Source organism: Pteronotus mesoamericanus, unplaced genomic scaffold, assembly GCF_021234165.1.
Source record: "Pteronotus mesoamericanus isolate MK-2021 breed Mesoamerican mustached bat unplaced genomic scaffold, CSHL_Meso_final scaffold_54, whole genome shotgun sequence".
NCBI classification, from domain to species: Eukaryota; Metazoa; Chordata; class Mammalia; order Chiroptera; family Mormoopidae; genus Pteronotus; species Pteronotus mesoamericanus.
The window spans coordinates 43,879,689-43,895,734 of NW_026555321.1; the positions used below are offsets into that span (position 1 = coordinate 43,879,689).

The 16,046-nt window shown below is 38.9% G+C and overlaps 1 protein-coding gene and 1 pseudogene across 1 annotated transcript in view; one reads left to right on the forward strand and one right to left on the reverse strand.

Moving 5' to 3' along the window:
• Positions 1 to 16,046, reverse strand: part of FHIT (fragile histidine triad diadenosine triphosphatase) — a 1,408,108-nt gene that overhangs the window by 570,761 nt on the left and 821,301 nt on the right. The gene's annotated exons all lie outside the window — the stretch shown is intronic.
• On the forward strand, positions 2,975 to 4,590 carry LOC129088472 (inositol-3-phosphate synthase 1-like; annotated as a pseudogene).

A 16,046-nucleotide genomic window follows, 5' to 3' on the forward strand; every position in this document is an offset into this window, starting at 1 on the left:
ATTACAGCCACATCTAAAGGATGCTGTTTGCCTTTTTACAAATTTGAGTGAAATCCAGAACCTTACAACTGCCATAGGCCCACTCAAAACAGATTCAGCCTTTGAAAAAAGTGTTCCATAACTTAGCACAGCATATCCTACATATGGCAGAGTGTTTCTGACAACTATTTTTCTGAAAAGACTTAAAAAGATTTTAAGGAATTCCATAAAATAATTTCATAACACACACTATTTTCATTACTGATGGACTATATATAGCCATGTTTCTTCATGTATGTATAGCCTGAGGATTTCTGAATTGTTTGTAGTACTTGCTGAAACTAGAGTTTCTGGAGCCTACTCTTAACTGATTGAAACATAATCTCTCAGGAAAGATGCCCAAGAACTAATATTTTATTAACTAACTCCAAGTCATTCTTATTCACAATAAGATGTGTAAACCACATCTGTTCAGGAATCTAATAATAAATTTCAGCAGCGCGTCCTAGCAGTATGTCAATTTTATGTGAATAACATGTACTCTTAGATTCCTTTATTCAATTTGTTATTTAACTTTATATTTAAAAAACTTAAATAGCTAGTATCAATTTAAATTTCTTTTTTTTTTAAGTGTGCATGAAGATCCATAAAACAAAATCTAGTTAAGGACTTCTGAAAATCAATCTTCAGAATAAATGAATATGTAACTAAACTTCCCTGAGGATTTTATTTTCCTGGTACTAGCATTTGTAATCTTTGTTACTGATAAAATGGAAAGCATCGATTAACAAAATGAAACAATCCTTTTATCAAATAACCTGTTACAATTCCTCTGTTGCTGCGTAGATTTTTCTATTGCTTACTGTTCGCAGTGAATCCTATCCCTATCCAAATTTCATAGATATCGCCATAGTTAACTATCACTGTAATTTGTATGGGGTGCAATCTCATAAAAGCGCTGCTAATACAAATATTAAAATAAAAATATTATTTTTCTATTAACAAATAACTGCACTAATATGAAAACCAACACAAAAGAGAAATTGTTAAAGCTTTACAGGTGTTACAGAACATTAGTACTGGGAATTACTAGTCCTAAATTCCATTTCAGGCATCTGAAAAGCTTACCACTCGAGGCAATGCAGTGTAGGACAAAGCAGCGCAGGATTTTCCTGACATGAGGGATACCGAAAATAAGCAACGACCCCCCCACCACGCCCCCCGCAATCACAGTAAGGAGCAGAGTGTCTGACTTTTTCCTTGAATGCTAAAAGAAAGAACAGGCAAAAACAAAGTTCAGGTGAATTTCAGATAGCTTCATTTTTCTTCTTTGAAAATAATACAGCTGAATCAAGAGTAACATAGTAATCACAGAAAAATGTGGGAAAAGTTGCAGAGAAGGTATGGGAGTAGCAGAGGGAAATGTTCCTTCATAGGAAGAATGCAGTTTTTAAAAAAATAAATAACTTAAGGAATAAGGTCAAATATATTCTATCCATGTCCCTGTCCCTTTGGGCCTTGGGGAGATATATCTTATCAGGAAAGTTAAAACCATCATTACTGGCATCCTGACCACAGAATGTGTTGAGAAGAGCATTAGATTCCCAGGCAGCTAACTGTAATCTAGTTTGACTTTAGTAATCACTAAATGACATTTTAAAAGTTTATTTATTTCCTATTGCTGGTATAACAACTTAATGTAAATTTAGTGGTATAAATAACACAAATTTATTCTGTTACAGTTCTGGAGATCAGAAGTCTGAGGTCAGGTTCACTGGGTTAGAGTCAAGGTGCAGGCCAGGCCCGTTCCTTCTGGAAGCTCTAAGGGGAAAATCCATTTCCACGTCTTCTTCACCTTCAAGTGGCTGCCTGTATTCTGGGTTTGTGGCCCTTTCCACCATCCTCAATGTGCATCACTCCTATCCCTGCCTCTGTTGTCGCATTTTCCCTCTGATTCTGATTCTCCTGTCTACCTCTTACAGAAACCCTATGATTATGCTGCTCCCCACCCCAGGGGATGCAGAGTAATCTCCCCATCCCAGGATCCTTAATTTAATCATATCTGTGAAGACCTTTATACCACCTAAGGTGGCATTGACAGGATCCAGGAATTAGTACATGGACATATTTGGAGGCTGTCATTCAGCCTACCACAATCTCTCTGAGTTTTCTTTTTAAAAATGAATGAATTCACTCACTTACTCATTCACTTCTCCACCTACCCCCTTCACTTTGCAGGAGTTGGTCAGGGGTTCCCAAACAATATGACAGGGCAAACTGATATGCTGTGAACTGGTATGCTAGAAAGGATGTGCTGACAAATTCTGATCAATATGTAAAATTGATTTTTGCTGCAACTGAGTATACATCCTGACAAGGTGATGTGTCTCAGAAAAAAAAAATATTGAGCAGATTAGGCAATGGAGTACTGTATAGATTGGGGTAACTAGCTGCCAGTAAAAGGGCAGAGATAATGCTTAACATTAAAGCAGTACTAGAGAAATGTATCAGATTTTCTATAATGTGCAGATACTTTTTTGCAGTTTTTCCTTTGTTTACAGGAATTCTCCTTATGAGCACATAAAAGACCATAGCCAGCACAGAAAATGGCCCAACTCCTACACCAGCATGGTCAGAGTGAGACTGAGTGAGGAAGGTGATAATTGTGGAAGCTTCCAGGGATGGTGTGGGAAATCATTTTTCTCCAGTAGTGATTGTACTATAATTATCACAGCTTGTTTTGGGTTGCTGGCTTTTGGTCTTTTCACATCAGAATGGATCCCTCATTCTGGGGATGGAGACATCTTCCTATAATCCTATGGTAGATGAGTAGGTACCTACACAAAATAGAATTCTGTTAGGAAAAAAAAAACAGGGGTACTTTGGGTAATCCACTAAGAAGATACACCTTGGCATCTCTGCCAAAATAACACAATCACTCAGGGCTCTTTTGGTACCTCAGTTTAAAGTGCTCCACAGAGGGGCCACTGTTTGAACCGACTCCCTGGCACTTGCTGTGATGAAGGGGGCAGCCCAGTTCACGAACAAGAGCCCAACGTGGTCTACGGCTCAAAGGCCATCACAGTACAGTGTGAGTACCAGACAAGTGATTGCTGCCGGGAGGATGATGTCCTCCAGGTGCTTCCCCTGTTTAAGCACTTCTTCACCTTCTGAACTGCTTGGCAGACATCCTGGCTGGGGGTCACTCTCCTCCGCTGGGGCTACCATAGCTCCATGTTCACAGCTGCAGTGCTTGCCCACACGCAGCAGTCGCAACACAGCCAACTACTACTGCTAGCTGACACAGGTGGGCACCTTTAGCTTGGGCCTGGATGCTGAGGGCTGGAGCTGTTTGTACCTTCCCACGCACTGCAGCCCATGGTGTTACCAGAGGACCTCATGTTCCACGTCTGGGATGTACTGACTAGAACATGGCCGAGGCGATGCAGCATGCGCAAGTGCTGGATTGGAGACTGAAGGAGCAGGAGCAGCTGTAGCTGCACTTGCAGGCCTTGCGCCTAAAGTCCTCAGTCTACACCCCAGAGTTCATTGCAGCTAACCAGAGCATGCACACCGACAATCTCAACCCTGGCACATGAGAAGCAGCTGGAGCATAGCCTCAGGGACACCTGTAACTTCCGGCTCTGCATGTGACTTGACAAAGTGGTACTGTGGATGGCAAAGACAGAGCACTTGTGCAAACTGGTCCCAGGCCTCAATGAAACCACTGAAAACCTGCTGCATAACATACAACTAGATCTGGAGGTGTCACCCTTCATACTCTTTGCCATGGCCAGCATCTTAGAGGACTGTTCCTTCCTCAATGGGCCCCCGTGGAACACTCATACAGCGCACTCAAGGTTGCATGGCAGTGATGAGCCTTTATGGGTGGAGATGACATCAGCTCAGGCCAGACCAAGATCATGTCCATGCCCGTTGACTTCTTATCAGCTCGGTCTTCAAGATCAAGACCGTTGTGAGCTACAACCACCTGGGCAACAATGACGGGCAAAACCTGCCTGCATAGCTGCAGTTCAGCTCCAAGGAAGTGTCCAAGAGCAGCATGGTGGATGACAGTGCAAAGCAAGCCTGTGCTCTAAGCATCTGGTGAGGACCCTGACCACTGCATACCCTATGTTGGTAACAGCAAGTGTGCAGTGGATGAATACATGCAGGAGCTGATGCTGCCGTCACCCACGCGTTGGTGCTGTGCACCTCTGATGACTCAGCAGCACCTATCTTGCCGGACCTGGTGCTGCCGACCAAGCTTCTGCACCAGCTCAGGCCCAGAGCCACAGGGCTTCAACCTGGTGCTGCTGTTGCTGCCCAGCTTCTCTTCAAGGCACTGCTGGCTCCTCAGGGCAGCCCTGTAGTCAATACACTCTTCCAATAGCACAGCTGCATTGAAAATATCTTCAGGGCCTGTGTGGGGCTTCTGCTGGGGAACCACATGCTTCTGGAGTGCAAAATGGAAAGCCTGGCCCTCAAACAAGCCAGGCCTGTGACTGCCACCTGCCATGTATCTTGCAAGAACAATTGGCCTCCAACGGATGTACAAGTAATGCCAATGGGCCCTCGCAGGCTGAGGCACTCCTGATGCCCACCACCTAAAGCAGTGGCCATACAGCTCCCCATATCTCCCATCCCCATCTAGCCTTGTCCCCACCGAAGACAATAAAAGCATTGCTACTATCAAAAAAAATAATAATAATAATGCATAGAATGACAGCTCATATAAGGTCTTTCTAAAGTGATTTTATATATGCACCACCGGGTTCATATTTTAAGTTAAAACATTCAAAATAAACCTTTAAAATTCAGTAAAAATCAACCATTATACATATTTTCATGTTGTTTAAATATAGATGAAAATAATTACAACTTTAAGCTTACCCATCATTTTAATTTTGTTTGTCCTTATGTCAAGTTCCAGAAGCAAGCTCATTCACAGAAGGAAAAAGGCTGGAGGGGGAAGGAGTTGGGGAAGCAGTGGCACTGTTACTCTGATCAAGTGGTGGGTAAGAAAACCTTTTCAGTATAAAACCTCAAAATAAGGTTTACGTGCCTTACGTAAACTCGAAAAAAGCAATAACAAGTGACAAAAATGACTAACTAGGGATGAAATTTTTTTCTAGAATTTTAGTCACATCATAGTCTCTAATAAAGTAGCATTTTAATAGGTGCACATGAAAAATAATGCTCTTCATCTGATTTAAATTCAAGTGTTAAGCCTTGTCCATCCACTATACTGGGAGAAAGGCTGTATACTCTGAAAGTCACATTTGATTTAGGCAGCAGTTACCTTGTTGGTATCAATTTCAGACATTTGCATAAATCTTTATTTAAAAAATGATAAAATTACTGACCTAAGAACATTCAAATTAATACATACACACATTTCTATAAAACATGTGTTATAAATTTAAAATTATCAGTAACATAAAAGATAGATAATTATAATTAGGGAGATAATGTTGAAAAAGAAACATTAATATTTTAATCTTTCTGATAATTCTTTAAAATTACCTAATATTTCTTTATCAGCAAATATTGCCTTGAGGACTCAATTGAAACCCAAATCATAATGATCATCCATTTAACTAATTTATTAAATAAAACATGTCCAGTTTTACACTAAATCTAATGTATGACCAGAAAAAAGGCAAAGCCACAAATTTTAGTGAGAATTAGGAAAATTATGAAAGGCCTTCTAACTTGTTATCTCAGTGATCAGAGATACCCAAAATGTGTTTGGTCTTCTTTCTGTAGTCTCAGGCCTTCCCCAACCAAGAATAATAGTCAGTAATAGCATTTGCCATGTGGCACCCACCTTACAAAGAATGATTAGCCAATATCTCATTTAATTCTTACAGTAACTTGAAAGAGAGGTGTCACTATCCCTACCTTAGAGAGAGGAATCAGCGCTGAGAGACTAAATAACTTACCCAAGATTACAGAACTAATAAAAGACTACTTATTCCAAATTCCAAAGCCTACACGGAAATCACTAGAATCCAAGGACTTCTTATAGAGAAAAAGTATCTAAGAGTGCTTCTCTACACTAATTTCACATCAGAAGTTCCCATGGGATTTTTTTAAAAGCATACTTGTCCAGGCACAGCCCACACTATGTCTTGTTTTACACATCTCCAGGTAATTATGACACATGCTCCTAGGATGCAGGAGGATACCTACTCCAACTCTGTTTCAAGAGATCCTAGAATATATTAGGATTGAAATTTCCGTTCTGTAGTAATATCACATCACAATGATATCAGAAATACTTAAAATAGAAGACATGCCTAAAATGTTAAGGTGCTTTCACATGTTACCATATATGACATCACATTACTTTGGCAAGGGTGACCAGGAAAAACTGGCTTATTTTACCCAATTAACATCAGAGCCACTAGGCACAAAGGAATCATCAACTTCTTGACTTAGAGGCAACTCAAACACTTTATAAACCAGTCCTTCTTATTTCATTAACAAGAAGTTTAAGGTCCAAAGAGGTACACTGACTGTTCCAAAATTCCTCAGCTAGAAAACAAGGGTGCTAATTAGAGTGTAGCTCCTGCAATTCCGGATGTAATGCATTACTAGGTTGGTTAAAAAGTCCATTTGGTTTTTTTTCCCATAAAATAAAAGACATATTTTTTTTCATTTTCACCAATAATTTTATTGAGTTGGATACGTTTAGTACTTCAGCTATTTCCTGCATGGTATAACATCGATTGTTCTCAACGTCTCCATCTGATCACTATCAACTGTGGTCCACCCGACTGCGGAGCATCATCCAGAGAGAAATTCCCAGCACAAAACTTCACAAACCACGTTTGACATATTTGATCAGTCACAGCAGCTTCTCCGTACTCTGCACAAATCTTTTACTGCACTTCGGTTGCATTTTTACCTTTCTTGAAATAATAAAGCATGATATGCAGAAAATGTTGCACCTTTTCTTCCATCTTCAATATTAAAAGGAATACGCAAATATTCATGAATTTTGATTTTTTTTAATGTACGCTGATATGACTGCTGTCACAATACAATCTAACAAAATTATTTCAAATAAAGTTAACGACAACCAAATGCTACTACAGCCATCTTATAGAAAAAACCAAATGAACTTTTTGGCCAGCCCAATCCTTCTAGTACCCCACACTTAGCCTGTCCCCAGCCTTCTTACTTACAAGCAGAATCAATGTTCCAATTATGTTCACACTGTCAATAACATGGATAATAAAGAGAAAATGAGAATTTTGGAGCTAAAGATTTCTACTGAGCAATTTTGAGTACTTTCAGAGGGCAAGACATTTTCTCATGTTTTTTAGAGAGACCCTAGTAAGCCAGTGTCCCAAAAGATGCAGAAAGTGAAGCACAGAGAAGCTATGTAGCTTGTCCCAGGTCACACTGCCAGCTGGAAGCAGGGCCCAGGACCCTGTGGTCTGAGACTCCACATCATGCAGCTGAGCTCACCTGGAGCAGTCATGGTTTTAGACACAGGCTGTGCCTGCTGTACTATCATTTGATGTCTATTTTCTTTACATCTGCTCAATTTGTCCTTAAATTACGTTAATTGGATTGGCAATATTATATCTCTACCATAACTGGAAAACCAGTATCATTTGCCAGAGATAAACGGTTAACTCTGTTAACCTTGAAACAAAATATATGTAAAACTTGCCAGAAGGGATCCCTGACTGAGGCTCTGAGCCTGGGGCCTATGCAAGTTTTCTTTAAAGAAATAGTAGCAAGTATTAGGAAGGGAAAGGGACAAATTTCCCAAGCTTGCCAGAGATGCCAGTTAGAGTATTGGTATTGACACCCCAGCTATTCTGGCTGAAAGGGGTGAAGGAGGAGAAGATCAGACTTTCCTCTTTGCAACTGCTAAGCACAGTTGCAAACAAAAGGCAAAAGAGCCAAATGAAGCTACTTTATGGCTAGATTTGATTAAGTGAGGATTATTCTTTATTTTATTTCTTAACTTTTTGCTCCTTTTACAATAATCACCTTTAACATTTCTTTCCTTCTCTCTCTCTCTCTCTTGCCCTCTCTCTGTTGACGAAATCCTGGTAGACTCCTTTTTTCATTTTTTTAACTTAACATGGTTACTGTGCTAGTACCTTCAAAGGATTAAAAGAAGGTTCCCCTTTTTTTCTCAGTAAGGCCCATTTGATAATCATGAGCATTTTAGTTACTTATAAATTCATTCCAAAAGTCATGTAAAGGTGACAAGACTGTTTCCACCATTAATATGTTAATATGTTCCTCTAATTGTCATTCTTAATATTTGTGAAAGAAAGTGTCAGCACTCTATATACAGAGAGTGAAACGGCAAACTGGAGTTTTTCCATATTATTCATCTATGTATTTTTATAGATGATTAAATAAAGAAAAACACATGCTGAAAATGTGGAAATATGAAGGCATGCTACATATTTTATAATCACATTTTATGGCATTTTGTTAAGTGGCCAGAGGGTTTTTAGAAGGCAAGATGCTTCCAAATGAAATTATTATTATTAAACCCCTGAAGCCTCATATTGAGTTAAGGCTGTCACCAGAAACTTTTGATAAATTAAATAATATGCAGTATATAAGCATTAGATGTAGTTTAATATATTTAAAATAGATTCCTTATACATCTGTAAGCACAAACTAAGACTTGAAATGTTTTAAATACATTTTTCCTTTAGCAAGAGTGTTTTGTTTTAAATTTGCTTTTTAGAAATCTAATTATTGAAAGCTACAGAACAATAATCTAACATGCAGAAATGCCTTGAGAGTGGGTTTTTATAAGCTTATCTCTCTAAATGTATTCTATTGCTAAAAATGATTTTTAAAATTTTGTTTATAATAGGATTTGGTGGAAAAAATGTAGATATGTAGCTAAATTTCCAACATTATAAGAAGTTTCAAATGTAATAAACCAAACTAAAAAGAAAATTAATAATACAGAATTAAAGTACAATGGCCACTTCAAAATAAAATTGACTCACTGTCCCTTGCCCTACATGGAGGGCATTTATTAGAGCAGAAGGAACCAGGGAGATTAGTTTTATGGGATAATCATGTTATAGTACCCCTTCATTGAATGTACTTAGTTTGGACTACACAATTGTTCTTGAAATGTTTCCAAATGTATGCAATCATCAGCCTTGCAATGAGAGGTTTCTACTTTAATTTTGAAAATCAAAGGGGAACAGGATGCAAATATATCTAGTGTGGACCCTTCACATCACTTAAAACAGATAAGAATTTGACCATCAGCCAACAGTAACTTCTCCAACATCCTAAATCTTACACACATCCCCCTAATCTCACTGTAACTGGTAATTGCTATACATTGAAGAAATGCAGTCTGCCTCACCAGAACTCTCTGCCTTTGCCAAGAGTTACCAGTAGCACTAACCATCCATGAGCTGAGGAACGGAGCTGGAGTAAAACATACCTGTGCCACAATCCACATCTCCATTTGTTGAAGAGAAATGTGAAAAATGCTTCCTGGCAGAGGAACTTCCCAAGGCCAGAGGAACACCCTCATGATTCCCACCAGCTTCCTATTACTGAAGAACCCCAATAACTGAAAAGTAACACTTTACTTTCCAGATTTAAATTTGAAAGAATCTGGAAATGTTAATTTTATAAGTGAGCAGAGACAAGCAGTAGAAAATGCTGAAAATAAATGCCAGTAAAATAAGGCTAAAGTTCTCCCTTTCCTGCTGAGATCTTCCCAGCCCTCCCATGGACAGCACAGCACACTTCACTCACAACATCCTACTTCCTGCCTTTATTTTTCTCCCTCAAACTTACTGCCCTCACACAATATCTGTTATAAATCTCATCTCCTCTGTTGCCTTCTATATCCCCCCAGATGGACTGGGGTTTCCCTGTTCACAGCTGTTTTCCTCAGAGTGGTTAAAATGGACGATGCCCACCTTACTTACAATATATTCCCAGGATCTGGTCCAGGGGTCTACCACCGTTTTCAGTTAAGTATCAGATGGTAAATATTTCAGGCTTGCAAGCCATAGTTTCTATTGCAACTACTACTTAATTCTGCCACTGTAGAGCAAGAACAGCCACAGACAATATATAAATGAATAAGCACAGTCGTGTTTCAACAAATCTTTTTTAACAAAAACAGCCCGGAGGGCCAGATTTGGCCCAGGGCTGCAGTTTGCCAACCCTGATCCAGACCGTGCCTGGCATACAGTAAGTGCTGAATACATAGTGAGTAAGTGAATAAATGAATGTGATTGTCTCAAAGCAGCCAGCTCTCCTGTTTACCACCCAGATCAAAACAAACTCTTACAAAATACAACTACTACCCATTGCTTTAAGGTAAGATGTGTTAAGTGATATTAAAAGCAGAGCAAGTGAGTAAAACATGCAGTTTGTTCTGAATGATTGGGGGTGGTCTCAGCTGAAGGAGAACCGGGAACCTGTCACCAATTAGTCTAAACTTCATTTTTGGATGAGAACATCCTGTTTGCATTGAATGTGTGGACGTGGAGAAAGAGAAACAAAGAAGAGCAATTTGCTCCTGTTCCAATGGGGATATTTCCACAGATGTATAGGGGAAAATATCAAGGACTTAGTGAATACCAACTTCTTCAGTGGCTGGAGCTCCCCAACATATTAGAACCACCATTCTAGGAACTCACATCAGATTTAGTGAAGGATTCTCTTAAATGTTAGAACCCAATAATATGCATTCATAAGCCCAAGTTTGAAATCAACTACTATATTCTGACTGAATGATCTGTCACTACTGAATTCAATTCCCAGAGGAAACAGAATCCAACTCAGATGTTTCAGGTGAAGAGACTTTATAACTAAGAAGGACGGGCAGGGAACAGGACAGGGAGATGGGACACACAGAGAGTAGAAGAACAGAAGCATCCCAAAGCCCCAGAGAGCAAGGGAAGGCTAGGGTGACAGCAGAGCCCATAAGACTGGAGCATGGAGGAAGGGCAACCAGGAGGGGTCGCCACTGCCAACTACCAACTGTACACTCAGTCCGGAGCAGAGCAGAAAAGAGAACCCAACTGCCTTCTGCTCCAGTCCTGCGCTTCCCTGCCTCACAGCCACATCGGTCAACCTGTGGGGGAGCTTGAGCAGAGCAGTCCCCAGGACAGAATGGGGCAGAAACTGACACAGTATGGCAGGGCTGTGGGAAAGTGAACAACACATTGATAAATTATGACACAAACAAAGTCATCCTGGCCAAGTAACACTATGAAAATTTCAGATTCCATACTCTGTACATAGATTACAATAAGGACTAACAATCGGGATATATCCTAATCACAGACAAAAACTTTGTCTTGATTTATACATCAGTCTTTTCTAGGGGCAGCTTTCCCACCCAGGTTATAATCTTCAAAAATTGGAACCAACAATACTCTTAGAGTCAGCAATAAAATGAAAATGGTGTCTAAATCTAAATTATGAGGTAACACATTGACAAATAACCATGGCATGATTAGTCGATTCAGGACCTCAATGCACAATAGAAGAATCCATCCATTATCTGCTCAATGTGATTCTTTCATTCAACAACTTTAAAAACAACCAAGGAAAATTACTGTCCCTTAGTAAAGCCTTTTGAATTTCATATGCATTTAATTAGGTAACTGCCAGCTCAAGGACAAGTACTATGACAAATAGGTGTTCTTTTCAAATTAGAAGAATAGATTGTTCAATGAGCAATACTGATGTTTCCTGCACTTAGATACACAAGAGTTTTCCTACTTCCTTTTTCTTTTCTTTTTTTTTTTTAGTTTAGCTAACCATTTTAACATTTAATGAAGCTTTTGTGACTACCATTTTCTAGCTGAGAGTTCTCGTCATTAGCTTTTAAAAACAGCCAAGAGCAGCTTCTTGTGTGCAAAAAATACCTTGTTCCTCACCTAGAGGCCACTGTGATTGATCTGCACCATCAGAAGAAGGTTTTAACAAGACCATCTTCATGAGTAGAGAGAAAAGCAAACAGAGAATATGGATCACCAGGCAATGTTTCTACTGAGCATAATAGTGTTTTACCTTAACCTTCAGTAACAATTCTAGCCCAGCTGCTCAGGAAAGGCACAGCTCATTTCTTTTTAACCAAGGAACAATCTGATACATGGTAAATGAGTTAGGACTTAGTGGGTAACTAGCAGCAGAAAGTACAGAACCTTAAGACTATACAGCTATTCCATCTGCACTGCTGCCTTGCCCCAAGGAAGCATCCAAGCAAACCGGGGCCCAGAGAACAAAGCAGGCCAGCCTTACTAGTGCCTGTCCTTTCCTCTCTCCTTCCTATGCTTCACCTCTTCTGAGGCCCCCACCCCTCCGCAGACAGTAGAAGAAACTCAGATTAGACACACTTTGTAGCTATTAGTGAATATAGAAAATATAGTACATTTTAATAGATACTTAAAAATTTTTGTATCATACACAGTAAATAAACATTCCTACTATAAATAAGGGTGAAAATGGAAAGACAGACCATTTAATAATTTTTGGTATGATCAAAAAAAAATTCATTGCCTTGTAATTTCAAATAATTTATAGCTGAACGTGGTAAGTAAACATATTGGAGGTAGGGTCTGATGATCTAATCAATATATTTAGTAAACATGGCTGTGGAATGCAGCAATAAAATATTTTTAATCTTTAGGTCTTCTTGAAAATTCACTTTGTGTTTTACAACTGGGTTCCCACGGTTCAGAGGGATTCTAAGCACATCGTTCAGACTGACAGTGCAAGTATTCCAGACAATTGGTTCCCCACGGGTCAAGACAGTGATGCTCGATCAGGATTCAAACGGGTCATAAACCCTTCATGGATCTCTCTCAAGTGGGTGGTGATATCTCCCCTGGGCCACTCATCATTTGCTGCTACAGTCAAGCACTTGTCATTATAGACAAACACCCTGTCAGTCTTACGTACTCATCCAATCGAGTTTTACTACAACCAGGGAAGAGAACCAGAGGTACAAAGAAGTCCAAAGAGAAAAATTAGGCAAGCGTGCCTACCCAGGCATGCTTCATTTCTGAATCTGCGCTTTCAGCATCGCCACAGAACTCAGCACCTATTTATCTACCATGATTGCAGGCACCCAAATTGTTCTGGGACCATATATATCAAAAGCCTTAAAACACCAAAACTATTTCTAGGAATTTATCCTAAGGAAATAATTGGACAAGTGCCTAAAAGGTACATGTACAAGGTTGTTCACCACTGTGTTCTTTATAGAAGCAAAAGATTGCAAATGCATCAATTTCAGTTTTGTTGCCCACCGAGCTGGATTGCAAAATCTTATTTACACCTGTTACAATTACAGCTTGTCACCTAATGCCAAGAGTAGACTATTATGACTTTTAGCTAAAGGAACATCACAGTCCTGAGTGCCTTGGAAAATGGAAAGCTAATGTGGTGAATATTTTAAAGTAAAGTTCCATCTCCCAGTCTTGTTCACATCCTGTAATTCTCTGAAAGGCATCCAGACCTAACTAAGCAGTGCAGAGGGATTCTAAGCACATGATCCCAAGCTCTCATCACTCAAAACTCTTCCAAGTCCTCTTACTGCCACCAGCACCCTCTGAATACCTTGTCATAGATTTACAGGCCCTGCATGATCTAAGTCTTGCTTACCTCCCCAACTCACCTATTGCTACTCCTCTCCTCTGTGCTCTTGCCACACTGGATTTCACAAAGTATTCGGACCTTTTGGCCTTTGCATGTGCTGTTCATTCATTCTGCCAGGAATGTCCTTCCATACTTATTGACCAAGGTAGCTCCTACTTGCTCCGCATCTCTCAGAGACCCATCCTAACTTGTCTCTTGTTCTTAACGTGTGAAGTAGATGCCTGTTCTGTTCATGCCTTTGTTGATGCCACATTATACTGTAAGCACCTACTGTAGGCAAAATATGTTTAGCTGGATTTATTTTGCATTTTTAGTGACACTTGACTCTTCATCTGGCTGTGTGATTAATCTGCCACCAGAGTGCAGTGAATCTTTAATTATAGCTTCTTCACCCTCTATCCCTTCCATGTACTTTTCCACTGTTGAAGGTTCCAATGGGCTAGAAGTTCTGAAGAAGGTTTAACCTATATGTAATATAAATGATGGCCTTTTTGTACAGAGAAGAAGAGTTACAGTTGTTAGGTTTATCCAATTCATGGTACTATGTTTCTACCAAAGATATTCTTCTCCTTTCATTCCTGTATATTATGTCCTCATTTAACATGGTAGATAGGTCCTTGAAAACCACAACTTTAAGCAAAAAAAAAGTATAACAAAACCAATTTCACCACAGGCTAATTGACATAAACAAGTATTATACTCCTAAGGCATATTTCCCCTCACAAAAATATCAACAAATTTCTAAATAAAGATCCAAAACACTTCCAATATTAAACATTGAAATATATGTGAACTACACTTAAACTTCAGAAAAATTAATAAAGCAAATAAGATAATTATTTTTAACCCATATATTCCAGTTCAGGGTATCTGGAGCCTCACCTCGCAGCTCACATGGGAGGAAACCAGAGTCCCTGGAGAAAATCCATTTAGATGTGGGGAAAACGTGCATACTCCACAGAGTGGCCCCAGCCAGGGATGAATTTTTTCTCATCAACTTTATAACAAAATGACATTTTCAAGGACCTCCTGAAAAAAGCTTTATATGTCCAACTTCTTCCCTTCATCCATTTCTCAACTCCTTCCACCTCTAACACAACCGGTAGTTTGCTCTTCAGAAACAAAGTTGATGGAAATAAAGTTAGAGACACGAAAATGCTATCACAGCCCACTTGCTTATCACAAAGTCTAGCTTCGCCGACATTGTGTCTGCACCTAGGCATCACTTAAAGAAATACTTTAAAAACTTTAGGAACATTTTATTTAAAGAAAACTCCATTTCCAGGATCCTATGACTGTATTCGAATGTAATAAAATATAAATGAGAAAAAAGAACAAGCTAATAAACTGAATTGAAGGCTGCATGTCAATAATAAGGTTTGAGAGCCATTTACCAGCCACGTGCATCTCACTCTCATGACTTCTAACGTTGGCAGAATTACTTAACAGAAATGAAAGCTTGGATTGCTTCTCTTATCCGATTCAGATGCTTTTTGGAGCTGAATAATGTGACATTTGCTTCAGAGCACTTGTATCTAATCAATACATAATGCTAAATGTGATTTAAAATCAATTTAATTGTACTCCTGCTCTCCTATGAGTCAAGGGGGAAACAAAGGTAACATTTGAGATGGGAAATCATTCAGCTCTTCCTAAGGAAGGCACAGACACCATGTTTCACATGGAGCACAAGCAGTGAATACAGTGGGTTCACACTACAAACTTCACATCAGAAAAAGAACTGTGCTGAAACACCCTAGGATATTGTGCCCTAAAAAATATATTTGAACTTCAATTCTGTTATTTTAAGCCACATACCTATTAAAAGCTTCTTTACTTGTTATAAAATTTTTTCCAAATTATAGGAAATTGAAATATATATGGGAAATGTATGTAATACATATTTAATTCTTATAGTGTTGTTCACTTCCTAAATATGTTTTCCTCTATATAATATTTGCAATGATTCAAAGGTTCTGTATATTCTATATAGCAATTGTAGCTTTGTGGCAAGGTCAGAGATCTAACCTTGAGTGTTTACAATAGTCTACACTCACTGACACCCATACCATCCACCCAAATGACAATAGTTACTAAATTCCAAGTGGAACAGGTTATATTATTTACACTCAAGGAAAATTGGCTCACAGAGATATTAAAAGCAGCAAATTCAAGACTAAAATATGTGACAATGAAATAAGAGTCCAAAGACACTAGCTTTTATAAGTATATTTACATAATTCCAAAACAGCCAGTGAGATTAAGCTAAATTTTCATATCTTAAGTGTCCTACTTAAAAAAAAGTTAATTAAACCAATTGAATATTTCCATTAACATAGATATAGCCTGTAATAGTTACTTTTTTTTTTCTGTCTGCATTCAAGTAACTGTGCAGTTACCATATGTCAAGGACAGAATTTTTAAAA